Here is a 16,759-nt window from a genome sequence, read left to right on the forward strand (position 1 = left end):
ATAACGATCCCACACCTCAGGAACCATTAAACGACACGCCTTTTTCTAAAAGATCCGAGAGGACTTCTAGACCTCTTATTCGATATGGTCTACTTCTTGAAGGGGATCAAAATGAACCCGACATTGGATATGATCCAAGAAACTTCAAGGAAGCAATTTCTGATGCGGATTCGAATTTATGGCTTGAAGCTATGCAGTCGGAAATAGACTCGATGCATACAAACCAAGTTTGATCTTTAGTAGATCCTCCCGATGGAATTGTTCCAATAGGGTGTAAATGGATCTACAAGAGAAAACTTGGGCCTGATGGTAAGGTACTGACATACAAGGCACGATTGGTAGCAAAAGGTTATATTCAAAGACAAAGGAGTTGATTATGATGAAACCTTTTCACCAGTCGCAATGTTCAAGTCCATAAGAATCCTTATTGTCATAGCAGCTTGGTATGACTATGAGATATGACAAATGGATGTGAAGACTGCATTTCTTAATGGAAACATTAAGGAAGAAATCTATATGATGCAGCCCGAGGGATTCACATTCATGGAAAGCGAGCATAAGGTATGCAAGCTTCAGAGATCAATTTATGGTCTCAAACAGGCATCAAAAAGTTGGAACCAGAAATTTGATGAAACAATAAAGGATTTTGGTTTCATCAAGAACCCGTAGGAACCATGCGTGTACAAGAAAGTAGTTAAGGATGCTGTGACATTCTTAGTACTTTATGTTGATGACATCCTACTCATTGGGAATGATTAGGGGTGGCAAATTTTTAAAAAATCCCGACCCGTCCCGATTCCCAACCCGTTTCCGTCCCGAATTTTTCCCGTTCCGAACTTTTCCCGACCCGAATGTTCTGGATTTTTCCCGACCCGATCAATGTCGGGATCAGGATCGGGATAGGCAACCCTTCCTGAGGGGATTCCCGACCCGACCCGAATATAAAAATAAATTTTTTAATAATTTTTTTTTAAAATTTTATGTTTTAATATTAATGTTTTATAATTATATACCATATAATTTTTTTATATTTATATTTTTTAATATTAACATTGAGTTATAATTTTTTATTTTATTTTTTTATTATTATGAATAATTATATGTTTTTTTTATTAATCAAGTATTTGTTTTAGTTTATTTGTAATGTACTAAAAAAATGTTTTAGTTTTTTAATGGTTATATATAAAGAAATTTTAATTTATTTGTAATGTATTAAGAAATTGTTTGATTTTTTTCATAAATATTTTTCAAAAAAATTTTTTCATAGAATTTTTTTTTTAAAAAAATATTATTCGGGATTACTTTCTCCCGACCCGACGGAATCCCGATTGTTCGGGATCCCGAACATTCGGGTCCCGACACATCTCGGGTGCGGGATCGGGAGAAAAAAAATATCCCAATTCCTATCGGGACGGGAATCGGGTAAGGGGGTTACGGGACGGGTCCCGACCCGATTCCACCCCTAGGAATGATGTAGGGATGTTGCAGTCAACAAAGATATGGTTATCAGGTAGATTCTCGATGAAGGATTTGGGTGAGGCGCCCTATATTCTAGGAATACAGATCTATAGAGATAGATCTAAGAGAATGATAGGACTCATTCAAGCAACCTACATCAACACCATATTGAAAAGGTTTTCTATGGATGAGTCCAAGAGAGGACATCTACCTATGTGTCATGGAGTTTCTCTATCCAAGTCTATGTCTCCCAAGACTGACAAAGAGATAGAGAAAATGACACACATACCATATGCATCAGCCATAGGTAGTATCATGTATGGGATGATATCTACCAAATCGGATGTAGCCTTTGCTCTGAGTGTCACGAGCAGATATCAGGCCAATCCCGGTCAAATGCATTGGAAAGCTGTGAAGGATATTCTAAAGTACTTGAGAAGGACTAAGAATATATTCATGGTTTATGGAGGAAGATAATTGAAATTGAAAGGCTATACCGACTCTAGCTTCCAAAGTGACATGGATGACTCGAAGTCAACCTCTGGATTTGTATTCATGCTCAATGGCGGTGCTGTCTCTTGGAATAGTTTCAAGCAGGACACCACAGCGGATTCCACCACTGAGGCAGAATACATTGCAGCATCAACTGCTGCTAAAGAGGCCATTTGGATGAGGAATTTCGTCCAAGAGTTGGGCGTAATTCTTGAAGCTGTTGGTCCAGTCCCGGTGTACTGTGAAAACACTGGTGCCGTTGCTCAGGCAAAAGAACCAAGGTCTCATCAAAGATCCAAACACATACTGAGGAAATACAACATCATCCGAGAGATCGTGGAAAGAGGAGACATCACTGTCGAGAGAGTGGCCTCTACAGAAAATATCGCTGACCCACTTACTAAGCCCTTGCCAGGACCATTATTTGACAAACATCGCAAAGCAATGGGATTACGTAGTATGACTAGTTGGCTTTAGGGCAAGTGGGAGATTGAAAGAGTGGGTGCCCGGTTAGCCAACTTGTGGCTAAGGGCTTTTATGACTCTATGTATAAACAATCTTTTGTTTAATATAATTTACACTTTTTATAATGGCATTTACTTTATCTTTTATCATGTTATTATGTTGTGACGTATTATATGATGTTTGGATAAAGACCTTGAATATACTATAGTGTAAGTAAGATGAGATAGTGAATAAAGAGAGATCACTATCATGAGACACATCTTATGAGCACTGTATATTCTAAACAGTTTCTAGTCAATTGAGCCGTTCGCAAATAAGGATAAGGATCGCTCGAGATCGAGACTAGCATTTGCGATGTCAAGTACCACGTTTCATTGGTATGGAACATAGAGATGTTAAAAGCATGAAAATGGATATTCATATGATGAATGATCGAACTACCCTATTCGGACTTTCCAAGTGGTTATTATTAATTGAGTGGATAAGTCCGCGGTTTTGGTTGTACACCATTAGTCCTTACTACTTGAAACATCATGGAGACTCTATATGCTAGTACTATACTTTGACTCGTTTACCGACTCTATGAGGGTCATCAGGTGTCGGGATTGGGTACAGTTACGACACATATAGGAGTCGATGCTTTGTTGTCAAGGATTCACCACACGCTTGCGAGTGTGGATATCCTATGCGATCTGAGGAGATATTAGTGTGACAAATCTCTGGCCAGAGTACTCGATGTGATTTAGGTTACTTGGTTTCCTAGTAGCACATGCGATGTCACTATTTGATCTTCAAGATGCATTGCATAGTTATCGAATCTCGAATGACTCTCGATGTACCAATGGTTGTTGATTCGATTGGGATATATGGATGAAGGGACCGTATGTATGCTAACCAAAACCTACTGGTTCTTGCAGGCACTATCAGTGATACCTAGGGAATCATGGGGTGATGTTGCTAGGCGCTCTTACCATGATTCGATGGGTAAGTCGGAAATTGTCGTTCCGAGTCACAAGGAGTTGTGAGCCCACGGCTAGCTGTATCCCTGAACCATTGAGGGTCACACAAGTAATGGATTACTAATCCCCATTGAGATAGTTAAATTTAAAGAGTTAAATTTAATGAAACAGAAGTTGGACTTCTTAACTAAAGGGAGTGGAATTTCCTAAAATGACATAGGGATGGGCATTTTTGGAAATCACTGAATTCGGATTCAGAAAAATTATTTTGACTTTAAGGTGCAGAAATGGTTTCTGTGCACATTGGTGAAATCAGTTTATCAATCGGAGTCATGATGAATTTTATATTAATTTCTATAATAACAGGCTTGGCTTGTTGGGCTTAAGTTATGGATTATGGGCCCTAAGGAGTTAGTGTCCTAATAGACATATAACTTAATCCAGTCTAGAAATTATTAATACATGATATGCAATTTTCAAAAATCACAAATTATTCCAAGCTTGATTTTTCGAAAATTACACAAAATAAAAAAAGGATTTCTCGAAAATCCACTCTCCCTTTTTGAGAGAATTCAGTCTGTGATTTTTATGAAAAATTACATTCTGAATTGACAGATCAAATCTGTTTAATCTCTTCGATAAACATCTGATTAATTTCTAGTGCAATCAATCAGAGGGTTTTAGTTTTCTGTTCATGGACCTAATTCCGGAGATTGATCGATTGAGTCATCAGTTCCTGGGATTTACAACAAGAGCAGATAAATCTGTTGGAGTCCATAATCAAGCCATAGCTTGAAGAGGTAAAATATTAATTGTTATTATTATTTTACTTGCATAATTTAATCGTTAGGATTTGATACCCATGATATGTAATCGTTCCATATAAAAAAAAAATTTAAACTTCCGCTGCACTGGGTATCAGATCTATGATCTGAAAACGTGTTCCAACAAATATATCAAAAGAAAAAAGTACCCAGAAAAAGAGAAGATGCTTACTAGCATTCAAGCGTGTGCCATGGAACTGGATTACTAGCTGCATTGGGTAGACTTGAGGATCGAAGTAACTAAAAAAAATTTGTTGATTTTAGCAGATGAAGAGGTGCGCAACTACGCGATTCCAAATAGAAGACATAGCCATTTTTTTTAAATGCTTCTTCAAATCCGCAGACAGCAACTTTGCTGTGAGGTGAAGAAACTGGAGGCGAAAGAGAAGAGCGGCAAATTGAATGGGCTTGTGAAGTTTCTATGGCCCACATTAACAGAATGGGCTCGTCATCAATAAGGCTTTGATCATCCTTTTTCTTTTTTTTAAAAAAGTCCATTTAATTTATATTTTTATTTCTTAAAATATTGGCATGACATAAAAAAAATATTAAGATCACAAAACATTAATGCTAATATAGCATCGCACGTGACTGAATTATATGCGAATTACTCGTCATGTGTAATGAATTGAGCTTAACTACCACCTATTGGTGAAATCATGTTTTTTTTATTATTAAGAACTTAAAAAAATTAGGCTACCAAGTTAAGAATAACTTAAAAAGAAAATATTTGTAAAATGATAAATTACAAATGGGCTGGCCGAAAATCAGCTTCAGCTACTAGCATTGGTTTTCCCAACAAGAACAGGAGTAAGAGGTGTCAAAACGGGCGAACGGGGCGGGCCGACCCACAACCCGTCATAACCCACCATTAGGCGGGGCGGGCCGGCCCACCTTTTAGGCGGGTTGGTAAAACACCAACCCAACCCACCTATTTTAAGTGGCAGAAAAGGCTAACCCGATGGGCTCACGTGTAAATTGACGGGTTTTTGCATGCCAACCCGCAACCCACCATAACCACCATTAGGCGGGGCGGTGCGGGCCGGCCCACCATTTTGGCGGGTTGGAAAATTGCCAACCCAACCCACCAATTTTGTATGGTGAGGTGGACCAACCCGACAGACCTAGCCCATTTTTACACCTCTACATAGGAGCGCCGTTTTGGATTGGAGATTGGGAGTGGAAGGGAAGAACGCAAAGAAAATAAGATTAGTATTAGGTTTTCTGTATGCAGCGTGCAAATTTAAATAATATTAAAATTATTATTATTATTATTATTATTATTATTATTATTATTATTATTATTATTATTATTATTATTATTATTATCGAGTATACCGGAGCGGGTTCGATCCCCATACCCGCCCCAATATGTTGCGGGAATTTTCAAAAATCCCCGAACCCAAACCCGAACCCATACCCGATAACTCCCCTCCATATCCGCCCCGTTTCGGATCTTTTCCTTGGATATCCGAACTCACGGGAAAAATTTTCATCTCTAATTCAACATTTATTTTTTTTATAAATTTATTATATTTTTTCAAAATAAATTTTTCATCAAAGCACAAAAAGAATGTCTCCAGATTTGAAGGATGTTATGGGCTCAACTATTTAGTTAAATTTAGAGACCAATGTTATAACGTCCCAATTTCTAAATCGAAATGTTACTCAAACATACTTACTTAAAAATTTGGTAAAAATAAAAACTTTGCGAAAGCATCATCTTATTTATTAAAATAGCGTATAAAATGTGCACAAAATAAAATAGCATCTAAAAATATTTGCAAAAACATGGTCGTCAACTTAAAAAATTAAAACTTGTTTGCCTCTCATCAAATAAAAAGGTTTAAAATATCTTCCATTCTAAAGCATTCACACTCATGCATTGCCCGTTGGACCAACCCCTGCCTCTTCTTCATGTCCGCACACATAATCATCAATAAAAGCATCCACATCATCATTACCTGCACCATTCAAGTATAGTGAGTCGAAAGACTCAGCAAGAGCATGCAGAAAAGGATTTTCTAACTTTAAAAGGAAAACATTAACTTAAACTCCCATGCAATAAACATAACTTTAATATAGTCATATCATAAAAATATTTAAGGAGATGAAGCATGAGTAGTATGGTAACCGTCATAACGAGCCATTCATAGTTTCCTGTTGATCAACAAGCATATGACATTAAGCCCGTAAACTTTCATTCTTTGGATAGCCGCTTCGGAGCTCAACCCGAAGTGCATACCCCGTATAACCATCCCGTGAGCCATGTTTGGATAGCCGCTCCAGAGCTCATCCCGAAGTACATACCCCATATAATCACCACAAGACGCATAAATCATCAAAATATTTTCCATGCATCATATCATTCATCTTATCATGTCATTTCATAAATCTCGTACATGCTCATAAAGTTTCTCGTGATGCTACATACTTAAAATCCGTCAAAACATTTCATGAGAAATTAACTTTCATGAGAAAATCACATAATCATGCAATACATAACTTGACTGATCCACGTGAGGCATTCCATCCTTTCGGACCTTGAAAACTTTAAAATTCTTCATGAACATTCTTAAAAATAATTAAAATACATTAAAGTATCAAAATCATGATTTTTAGGACTCAAAAACTCATAAAATGGGATGGGAAAATCGAGCCTGAGGTGCGGCCACGCTGCGTTAGAAGCAGCGCGGCCGCGTCGCCCGCTCGCACTTCATGCGACAAAGCGGCGCGGGCGCGCTACTTAGTAGTGCGGGCGCGCCGTCTGTGCGCAAAGATTTCGCAGCTCAGGCACGAGCGCGCCGTCGCGGCGTCTGATTCCAAAAACTGATCTTTTCTGCACTTTCTTCAAAACTCACAATGCTTTGGGACATTTTTCCATCAAAAAATACCATTCAAAAACATCATAATCTCAAAATAACTTGTACCAATACATCAATCATTACAAAGATGTTGAATTAAAAACCTTCAAAACTACTTTTACCCAAAAAATCTGATCTAGTGCATTCAAAACTTTCAAAACTCAATAAACATGAACCGAACACCTCAGGAATGTTTCACGTATCACAATCAAGCAACATACTCATAGAAATTTTCAAGAAAACATTCATAGATCATCAATCAAACACCTAGGGTTTTATCTTGAAAATAACTATATTCTTGAATGGGTTTAAAAACAGTAAAAACTTGCCTGGATCGTCTGATTGGGATTAACCTGGACTGCGGAACGATCTAGCCTTGAGAAGCCAAAGAACCCTAGCTTGGAGATCGCAGTGTTTGAGAGAGATTTTGAGAAAGAAGAGTGAGCGTTCAAATGAGAGTTCAGAAAACTTCTGAACGTTTTTCTTCTGTGACTAATGGGCTCCAACACGGCCCATTAGTTACACTTAAAATTCTTTAAAATTTTTACTCTCTCAATAAAATACTTCTGCATCTACTAACTTTACTTAAAATATTTTTCTTAACTCGTTTCAAGGCTAGGCTCGTCTTTACAACCCAAAATTAAACCCAACCTAAAACTTTAAAAAAAAATAATATAACACATAATTCACATAACAATTAATATTATAAATAACATGCATTAAATCATATCATTAAATCAATTAATTGTGATTAAGCTAGTGGATTTTTGGACCTTACAACTCTACCCTCCTTAAAAGAATTTTGTCCTCGAAATTCGACTTACCAAACAGTTCAGGATAGCGTGCTCGCATATCTTATTCTGTTTCCCAAGTAGCATCTTCAACCAACTGGTTGCTCCATAAGACTTTCACCATTGGAATCTCTCTGTTTCTCAACCTATGAACTTGTCTGTCCAAGATTTGAACAGGCATCTCCTCGTAGGACAAGTCTGGCGTCCATTTCACTGGCTCATGGCAGATAACATGAGAAGGATTTGCCACATACTTCCTTAGCATAGAGATATGAAAGACATTGTGGACACCCCCCAAGTTGAGTGGTAGTGCTACTCGGTAAGCTCGAGCCCCAACTTTTTCTAGTATCTCAAAAGGTCCTATATATCTTGGACTCAATTTACCCTTTTTTCCAAATCTCATAACACATTTCCATGGTTACACCTTTAAAAATACATGGTCATCTACTTCAAACTCCAAATCTCTACGTCGCTGGTCGGCGTAACTTTTCTATCGACTTTGAGCTATCAACATTCTGTCTCTGATCTTAGCTATTACATCCACCGTTTGAGTCACTATATCTGGTCCCAAAACAGCTCTCTCTCCAACTTCATCCCAGTGCAAGTGAGTTCTACACCTTCTCCAATACAATGCCTCATAAGGAGCCATGCCAATAGTTGCTTGAAAACTATTGTTGTAAGTAAACTCCACTAAAGATAATTTCGATTCCCAATTCCCTCCAAAGTCGATCATACAAGCTCTCAACATGTCTTCGAGTATTTGGATCACTCGTTCTGACTGACCATCTGTCTGAGGGTGGAAAGCTGTACTGAAAGCTAGCTTTGTTCCCAATCCTCTATGTAAACTTCCCCAAAAGTTTGAAGTGAACTTAGGATCCCTGTCAGATACTATCCTCGCTGGAACTCCATGCAATCTGACAATTTCTCGAATGTACAGCTCTGCATACTGATTCATCGAGAAGTTATTCCTGACTGGAATAAAATGAGCTGACTTAGTTAACCTGTCAACTATCACCCAAATCGAGTTCATCCTTCGCGGTGAGACTGGCAATCCTACTACGAAATCCATAGTGACATCTTTCCACTTCCATGTGGGTATTGGCAAGGGTTTTAGGAGTCCCGCTGGCCTTTGATGCTCAATTTTTACCTGTTGACAAGTCAAACATTCACTCACAAATTCTATGATATCCTTCTTCATACCTGACCACCAATATAAGGATTGCAGATCCTTATACATTTTCGTACTTCCTGGATGAATGGGAATATGGAACAGTATGGGCTTCAGTCATCACTTCCACTCTCAATGAGTCTACTGCTGGCACCCACATTCTACCTCGGTGATGAACAATTCCATCTTTGACAGTGTACAATGTACCACCCTTGGCTTTGTCTCTGTTCCTCCACAACGTCAACTGTTCATCAGAAGCTTGTCCTACTCTGATTCTCTCAAGCAAACTAGGTACTACTGTTAAGGCTGCTAGAGTGCAAAACTCCATTGGTTCAAATACCTCCAAACTCATACGTTCAAATTCAGCAATCAACTCCTGCTGCACTGTCAATTGGTTCAATGTTGCAGACTTGCGACTCAAGGCATCTGCTACAACATTAGCCTTACCAGGATGGTAGCTAATGTCACAGTCGTAGTCCTTCACTAATTCCAGCCATCGCCTCTGCCTCATATTCAACTCCTTCTGAGTGAAGAAATATTTTAGGCTTTTATGATCAGTGAAAATCTGACACCTTTCGCCGTACAAGTAATGTCTCCATAGCTTCAAAGCAAAAACAACTGCCGCCAACTCAAGATCATGAGTCGGGTAATTCCTCTCATGAACCTTCAGCTGTCGAGATGCATATGCTATTACTTTATCATCCCGCATCAGCACAGCTCCTAATCCACTCTTAGAAGCATCGGTATAAACCACAAAGCGACCCGTGCCTTCGGGAATTGCTAGCACTAGCGCTGAAATCAGTCTTTCCTTCAATTCTGTAAAGCTCTTCTCACATTGTTCTGACCACACAAACTTCACACCTTTACGAGTTAAGGAAGTTAGTGGTAGGGCTATCTCGGAGAAGTCTTGAATAAATCTCCTGTAGTAGCCTGCTAAACCCAAAAAACTTCGTATTTCTGTAGCATTCTTCGGGGCAGCCCAATTACGAACCGCTTCCACCTTCGACGGATCCACCTCAATCCCCTTAGCTGAAACTATATGACCCAAAAATTAAATCTGCTCCAGCCAGAATTCACACTTACTGTACTTAGCATACAGTTGCTTTTCTTTCAAAATTTGCAACACCGTAGCCAAGTGCTGACGATGCTCCTCCCTACTGCGAGAATATATCAATATGTCATCTATGAAGACTATGACAAACTGATCCAAGAAAGGTTGAAACACCCTGTTCATCAAGTCCATGAACATAGCTGGTGCATTGGTCAACTCAAACGGCATTACCAAGAACTCATAGTGGCCATAGCGAGTCCTGAATGCTGTCTTCTGCACATCTGCATCCTTTACCTTCAGCTGATGGTAACCTGATCGCAGATCAATTTTTGAGAACACCTCTGCCCCTTGCAATTGGTCGAACAAGTCGTCTATTCTGGGCAAAGGATATCTGTTCTTCACTGTAACTTGGTTCAGTTCTCTGTATTCAATGCACAATCTCATTGACCCATCTTTCTTATTGACGAACAACACCGGTTCACCCCAAGGTGATACACTCGGTCTGATGAACCCCTTATCCAGTAATTCCTGCAACTGATCCTTCAATTCTTTCATCTCGGCCGGTGCCAATCTATACGGTGCCTTAGAAGCTGGCTTAGTTCCAGACAACAATTCTATCCCAAATTCGACTTCCCTGACTGGAGGCAATCCCACAACATCATCAGGAAAAACTTCTGGAAAGTCCTTCACTACCTCCACTTCCACAAGTTTCGATCGCTGTACCTCCAGATCACCAATTAGACTCGCAAGAAAGCCTGTACACCCATTACTCAATAATTTTCAGGCTGTTCCTGCAGAAATCATACCTGGTGCGCTCTTCTTAGAGGTAGTGCGGAACGCAAATGATTTCCCGTTCTGATCTTTCAATGAGACAGTTTTCCGTTTGCAGTCAATAATAGCCTCATGCCGAGACAACCAGTCCATCCCAAAAATCGCATCGAAATCCACCATTTTCAAAACAATAAAATCTGCACACAAAACTAGACTCTGCATCTGAACCTTGCAATTTCTTACCATACTACTACTTTCCAGTTCTTCTCCTGAGGGTAACGACACACAAAATTTCGAACTAGATTCATCCGGCAAGACCCCCAATTTCATCATAAAATTAACAGATATAAAAGAGTGCGTAGCTCCTGAATCAATCAACACGAAAGCAGGTAAACTAGCAATACGGATCATACCTGTGACAATTGCAGAATCTGGGTCAACCTGATCGTGAGTCATAGCAAACACTCTTCCCCTGATAGGATCCTTTGACTGCGGGCAATCCTTGGCGAAATGCCCTGGCTTCTTGCAAAGAGAGCAAGTATTGGTCCCAAGCATGCATTGACCTGAGTGTGGCTTCCCACACTTTTGACAGATAGGTGCATTCACCGGCCTTGGAGCATTGGCGTTCGGCTGATTCTGTCCCTGAGGTCGCGCCTGATTGGGGTTTTGGCGCTGCTGCTGCTGCGGTCTCCTCTGAGCTGGAGCTTGGTACGACCTCTTCTGACTAGACCCTTGTTGTTCTCTCCCTTGGTAACTGGCTCTTTTCGCTTGCGATTCTTTGATAATATCATTCCCATCTTTTTTTGACAACATAGCCTCATCGACTGCTGCTCGGTACGTTTGTGCCCCACTCAATCTGACATCACGACGAATAGTGTCATTCAGTCCCTCCGTGAAATGCTTCAACTCCTCTCCAGCATTACCCGAAATCATGGGCACAAAATACCTCCCCCTTTCAAACTTCTTCACATACTCAGCAATGGATATGCTCCCTTGGCGGAGCTCCAGGAATTCTCTAGCAAGTCTAGTCCTGATGCTGATAGTGAAATATTTCCCATAGAACACATCTTTGAATCCATTCCAAGTCAACGTAGTCATCATCACGAAACATAAAGATGGCACACCTCACACGGTCTGCATCAGTGAGCTGCATGTATTCAAAAATGGTCTCCACTAACTGCACCCATTCCTCGGCTAAAAGGGGATCAGCCCCTCCTCTGAACTCCTGCGGCCCTAGATCCTTAAACGGTTTAAAGATCGGATTAGTTAGTAGTGGCTGATTGTTGTTTTGTCCTCCCGCTTGTGCTTGGATTAACTGTTGAATCTGCTCCCCCTGGGCTCTACTCTGCTCTTGCAACAGAGTCGCCAACCCAGCCAAAAACTGGTTATTTTGATTGTCCTCATTGTTCGGATTCCTACGGTTAGCCATGATCCTGATGTCCATACAGTCCACATGCTTAATTACGTTATTTAAACATAACATCCTAATTAACATGCATAAATATTAATCGCAAAAGCTATCATGCATCTTAAACAATCCATAACATAGAACTTACAGACATGAAGACGAAGCACAGGGTCGTGGCGAGAATGCATGCGTGCAAACAAACCCAGAGCGAACTGCTCTGATACCAAGCTGTAACGTCCCAATTTCTCAATCGAAACGTTACTCAAACATACTTACTTAAAAAATTGGTAAAAATAAAAACTTTGCGGAAGCATCATCTTATTTATTAAAATAGCGTATAAAATGTGCACAAAATAAAATAGCATCTAAAAATATTTGCCAAAACATGGCCATCAACTTAAAAAATTAAAACTTGTTTGCCTCTCATCAAATAAAAAGGTTTAAAACATCTTCCATTCTAAAGCATTCACACTCATGCATTGCCCGTTGGACCAACCCCTGCCTCTTCTTCATGTCCGCCCACATAATCATCAATAAAAGCATCCACATCATCATTACCTGTACCATTCAAGTATAGTGAGTCGAAAGACTCAGCAAGAGCATGCAGAAAAGGATTTTCTAACTTTAAAAGGAAAATATTAACTTAAACTCCCATGCAATAAACATAACTTTAATATAGCCATATCATAAAAATATTTGGGGAGATGAAGTATGAGTAGTGTGGTAACCTTCATAACAAGCCATTCATAGTTTCCTGTTGATCAACAAGCATACGGCATTAAGCCCGTAAACTTTCATTCTTTGGATAGCCGCTTTGGAGCTCAACCCGAAGTGCATACCCCGTATAACCATCCCGTGAGCCATGTTTGGATAGCCGCTCCGGAGCTCATCCCGAAGTGCATACCCCATATAATCACCACAAGACGCATAAATCATAAAAATATTTTCCATGCATCATATCATTCATCTTATCATGTCATTTCATAAATCTCGTACATGCTCATAAAGTTTCTCGTGATGCTACATGCTTAAAATCCGTCAAAACATTTCATGAGAAATTAACTTTCATGAGAAAATCACATAATCATGCAATACATAACTTGACTGATCCACGTGAGGCATTCCATCCGTTTCGGACCTTGAAAACTTTAAAATTCTTCATGAACATTCTTAAAAATAATTAAAATACATTAAAGTATCAAAATCATGATTTTTAGGACTCAAAAACTCATAAAATGGGATGGGAAAATCGAGCCTGAGGCACAGCCGCGCTGTCTCAACAGCGCGGGCGTGCTAGCCCTGCGCGGCCGCGCTGCCCGCTCGCACTTCATGCGACAAAGCGGCGCGGGCGCACTACTTAGTAGCGCGGGCGCGCCGTCTGTGCGCAGAGATTTTGCAGCTCAGCAGCGCGGGCGCACTGCTCGGCAGCGCGGGCGCACCGTCGCGGCGTCTGATTCCGAAAACTGATCTTTTCTGCACTTTATTCAAAACTCACAATGCTTTGGGACATTTTTCCATCAAAAAATACCATTCAACAACATCATAATCTCAAAATAACTTGTACCAATACATCAATCATTACAAAGATGTTGAATTAAAAACCTTCAAAACTACTTTTACCCAAAAAATCTGATCTAGTGCATTCAAAACTTTCAAAACTCAATAAACATGAACCGAACACCTCAGGAATGCTTCACGTATCACAATCAAGCAACATACTCATAGAAATTTTCAAGAAAACATTCATAGATCATCAATCAAACACCTAGGGTTTTATCTTGAAAATAACTATATTCTTGAATGGGTTTAAAAACAGTAAAAACTTGCCTGGATCGTCTGATTGGGATTAACCTGGACTGCGGAACGATCTAGCCTTGAGAAGCCGAAGAACCCTAGCTTGGAGATCGCAGTGTTTGAGAGAGATTTTGAGAAAGAAGAGTGAGCGTTCAAATGAGAGTTCAGAAAACTTCTGAACCCTTTTTTTCTGTGACTAATGGGCTCCAACACGGCCCATTAGTTACACTTAAAATTCTTTAAAATTTTTACTCTCTCAATAAAATACTTTTGCATCTACTAACTTTACTTAAAATATTTTTCTTAACTCGTTTCAAGGCTAGGCTCGTCCTTACAACCCAAAATTAAACCAAACCTAAAACTTTTTTAAAAAAATTAATATAACACATAATTCACATAACAATTAATATTATAAATAACATGCATTAAATCATATAATTAAATCAATTAATCGTGATTAAGCTAGTAGAATTTTTGAACCTTACAGATGTGAAGGTTTGAGCATCATATTTTGGCAATTTTAACTAATAATCTTATCAAATTTTTTTAGAGTACATATTGAATTTACTGGTAACACAATTCTTGCAAATTGTAAAACATAATCAATAAGTTATTTCCATATATAATTTTATGAAATTTTTTGTTCCACTCCAAAAATTTTTAATGAATTGAAATAAATAAAAATAATCTTAAAATTAAAAATCAAGTATGGCATGATGATCAATTTTTGTGTAAAGAGGGAGTGTTTGGGCCTTAAATTGGGCCTACACGTTTGAGGGTTTGAACTTTTTTCGACTCATTCACACATTTAATTACTATCAACTCAATCACCCAAACCCTTGAGGATTTTAATGGCGGGATTTGGGAAGTTGATGAAAACCGAAATACTGGAATTCAGAATAGCGATGTCAACCGGAAAGAGAACTGCGCGATTAAGGTTCACGAAGGCCATGGAAACTGGAGGAAGAACTTTAAACAAAATCGGAGAAATGAGTGTGAGTTTTACTATATCTTCATTAATTTTCCGTCCGTGTGATTTCGGCAACATTAGGGTTTTCACGAATTTAGTGTTGGTGTTATATATATATATATATATATATATATATATATATATATATATATATATATCTTCATTTTTTATCCGCAACATTAGGGTATTTACGAATTTAGTTTTGGTGTTATTTTATATTTTTTTGTCCAGAATCGTCCTATTCAACCTCTTGAGACGAGGGTGGTTAATCTTTTTGGGTTCGGCCTGATTTGTACAACATTAGGCTGGTTTGGAAAAAAAACAAGAAGATCTTCAGATTTTGAAAGAAGAAAGAAAAAGTGACAAAACACAAGAAGTTGGAGATTCCCAGATTTTGAAAGAAATGACTGAGATATTGACGAACGGTTTTGACAATTTGTCAAAATTGAAACAACAAAAGTTGCAGATATTGTTATTGAAACTCTTTATTGCACAACTGCATCTCTAAGACTCTAATATATACGTATTTTGTAGATTTTGAGAAATCTGGAAGGAAAAGTGCAAGCGGAGAAGGATGAGAAGAAAGGGAATCTGGAAGAAAAAGCGCAGACATAGAAGGATGAGAAGAAAGAAAATGTGGAAGGAAAAGCGCATGCGGAGAAGGATAGAGACAATGAGGAAAACAAGAACACAGAAAACTGAAAATTCGATTTTTCATTTTCCATTCAAGTTAATGAGTTTTATGTAAGATTTCGACTTCCAAAATATGTATTGTTAGAGGTAACCATGAAAAATTAAAACGACAAGCATCAGGTGGACAAATTCCTTCAAAACTAAAGTAATGTAACTGTTAAAATATTAAACTATCGTTCAGCTTCCTCCTATAAGCTCAGACCTTCGAGACTAGTGATATTTAACATTGAACTGAGCCAGAAGGTCAAGAGTTTAAAATTCTTAGTACCAAACTCTACAAGTTCATTAAAGTGATTTTAGATGCTTTATTTTTAAAATATTTTTCCTGAAACTTAACAACATGGATATGTACACCCTGGACATGAATTTCAGGTATATATATTAACCCAATATTTTGTCTTACACATGAGGGGGCGTGATAAGTATAAATCCATGTCAGGAATACTTACAGGCTACAGATGCTCAAAATTTGAACTTTTGAGACAAATGGTTTCAAACAACAATAATAATTTTTTTAAAAAAATGTTGTGGCAAGTGCAATGTTATGAAAATATAGATAAATCAACAGTGTTTCACCTAGTCTGTGAGTGCTCCTAGGCCCATCGTATCCATAAAATGTTTATCACTGCCTTCACCATGTTGGCTAGAAGATTGAAATTCTTCCCTCATTCTTTCTGGGTTTACCTTTGACAACAACGAAAATACACCATATCATATGCACTAGAACAAGAAATGGAACAGAATATTTAAAGCACATTTGATTAAAATATGGATACCTCAAGGGCATAAAGAGGTGATTCCATGCCTTGCACATGAACAAGCCCCCCTCCAGTTAGATCCTACGAGGAACCACGACCGGATTATATGACATTTTTTGCACGCGTAACAATTTCTGAATAAACATAAAAACAAAATTACAGCAAATTAAGTCATTACTTGATAAAAAAAAATCACTTAATGAGTGGTTGGCAAATTTTTACTGCCAGAGATGCTGCACAACTTGTTTTTCCAACTCATTTCCCACCTAACATGTAATATACTTCCTCTGCAC

General features: G+C 38.5%; 1 long non-coding RNA gene across 1 annotated transcript in view; it reads right to left on the bottom strand.

Annotated features, from left to right (window-relative positions):
• LOC140892617 (uncharacterized) overlaps positions 1-16,547 on the bottom strand; it is a 31,954-nt gene extending 15,407 nt beyond the window's left edge. The window contains exons 1-2 of the long non-coding RNA XR_012152862.1: positions 16,485-16,547; positions 16,285-16,392 (exon numbers count right to left, since the gene is read on the bottom strand). This is a non-coding gene — a long non-coding RNA (uncharacterized lncRNA). The remainder of the gene's footprint in view (positions 1-16,284; positions 16,393-16,484) is intronic.
• Between the last annotated feature and the right edge of the window lie 212 nt (positions 16,548-16,759).

The sequence above is a fragment of the Henckelia pumila genome, chromosome 3 (assembly GCF_033568475.1).
Source record: "Henckelia pumila isolate YLH828 chromosome 3, ASM3356847v2, whole genome shotgun sequence".
Taxonomy (NCBI): Eukaryota; Viridiplantae; Streptophyta; class Magnoliopsida; order Lamiales; family Gesneriaceae; genus Henckelia; species Henckelia pumila.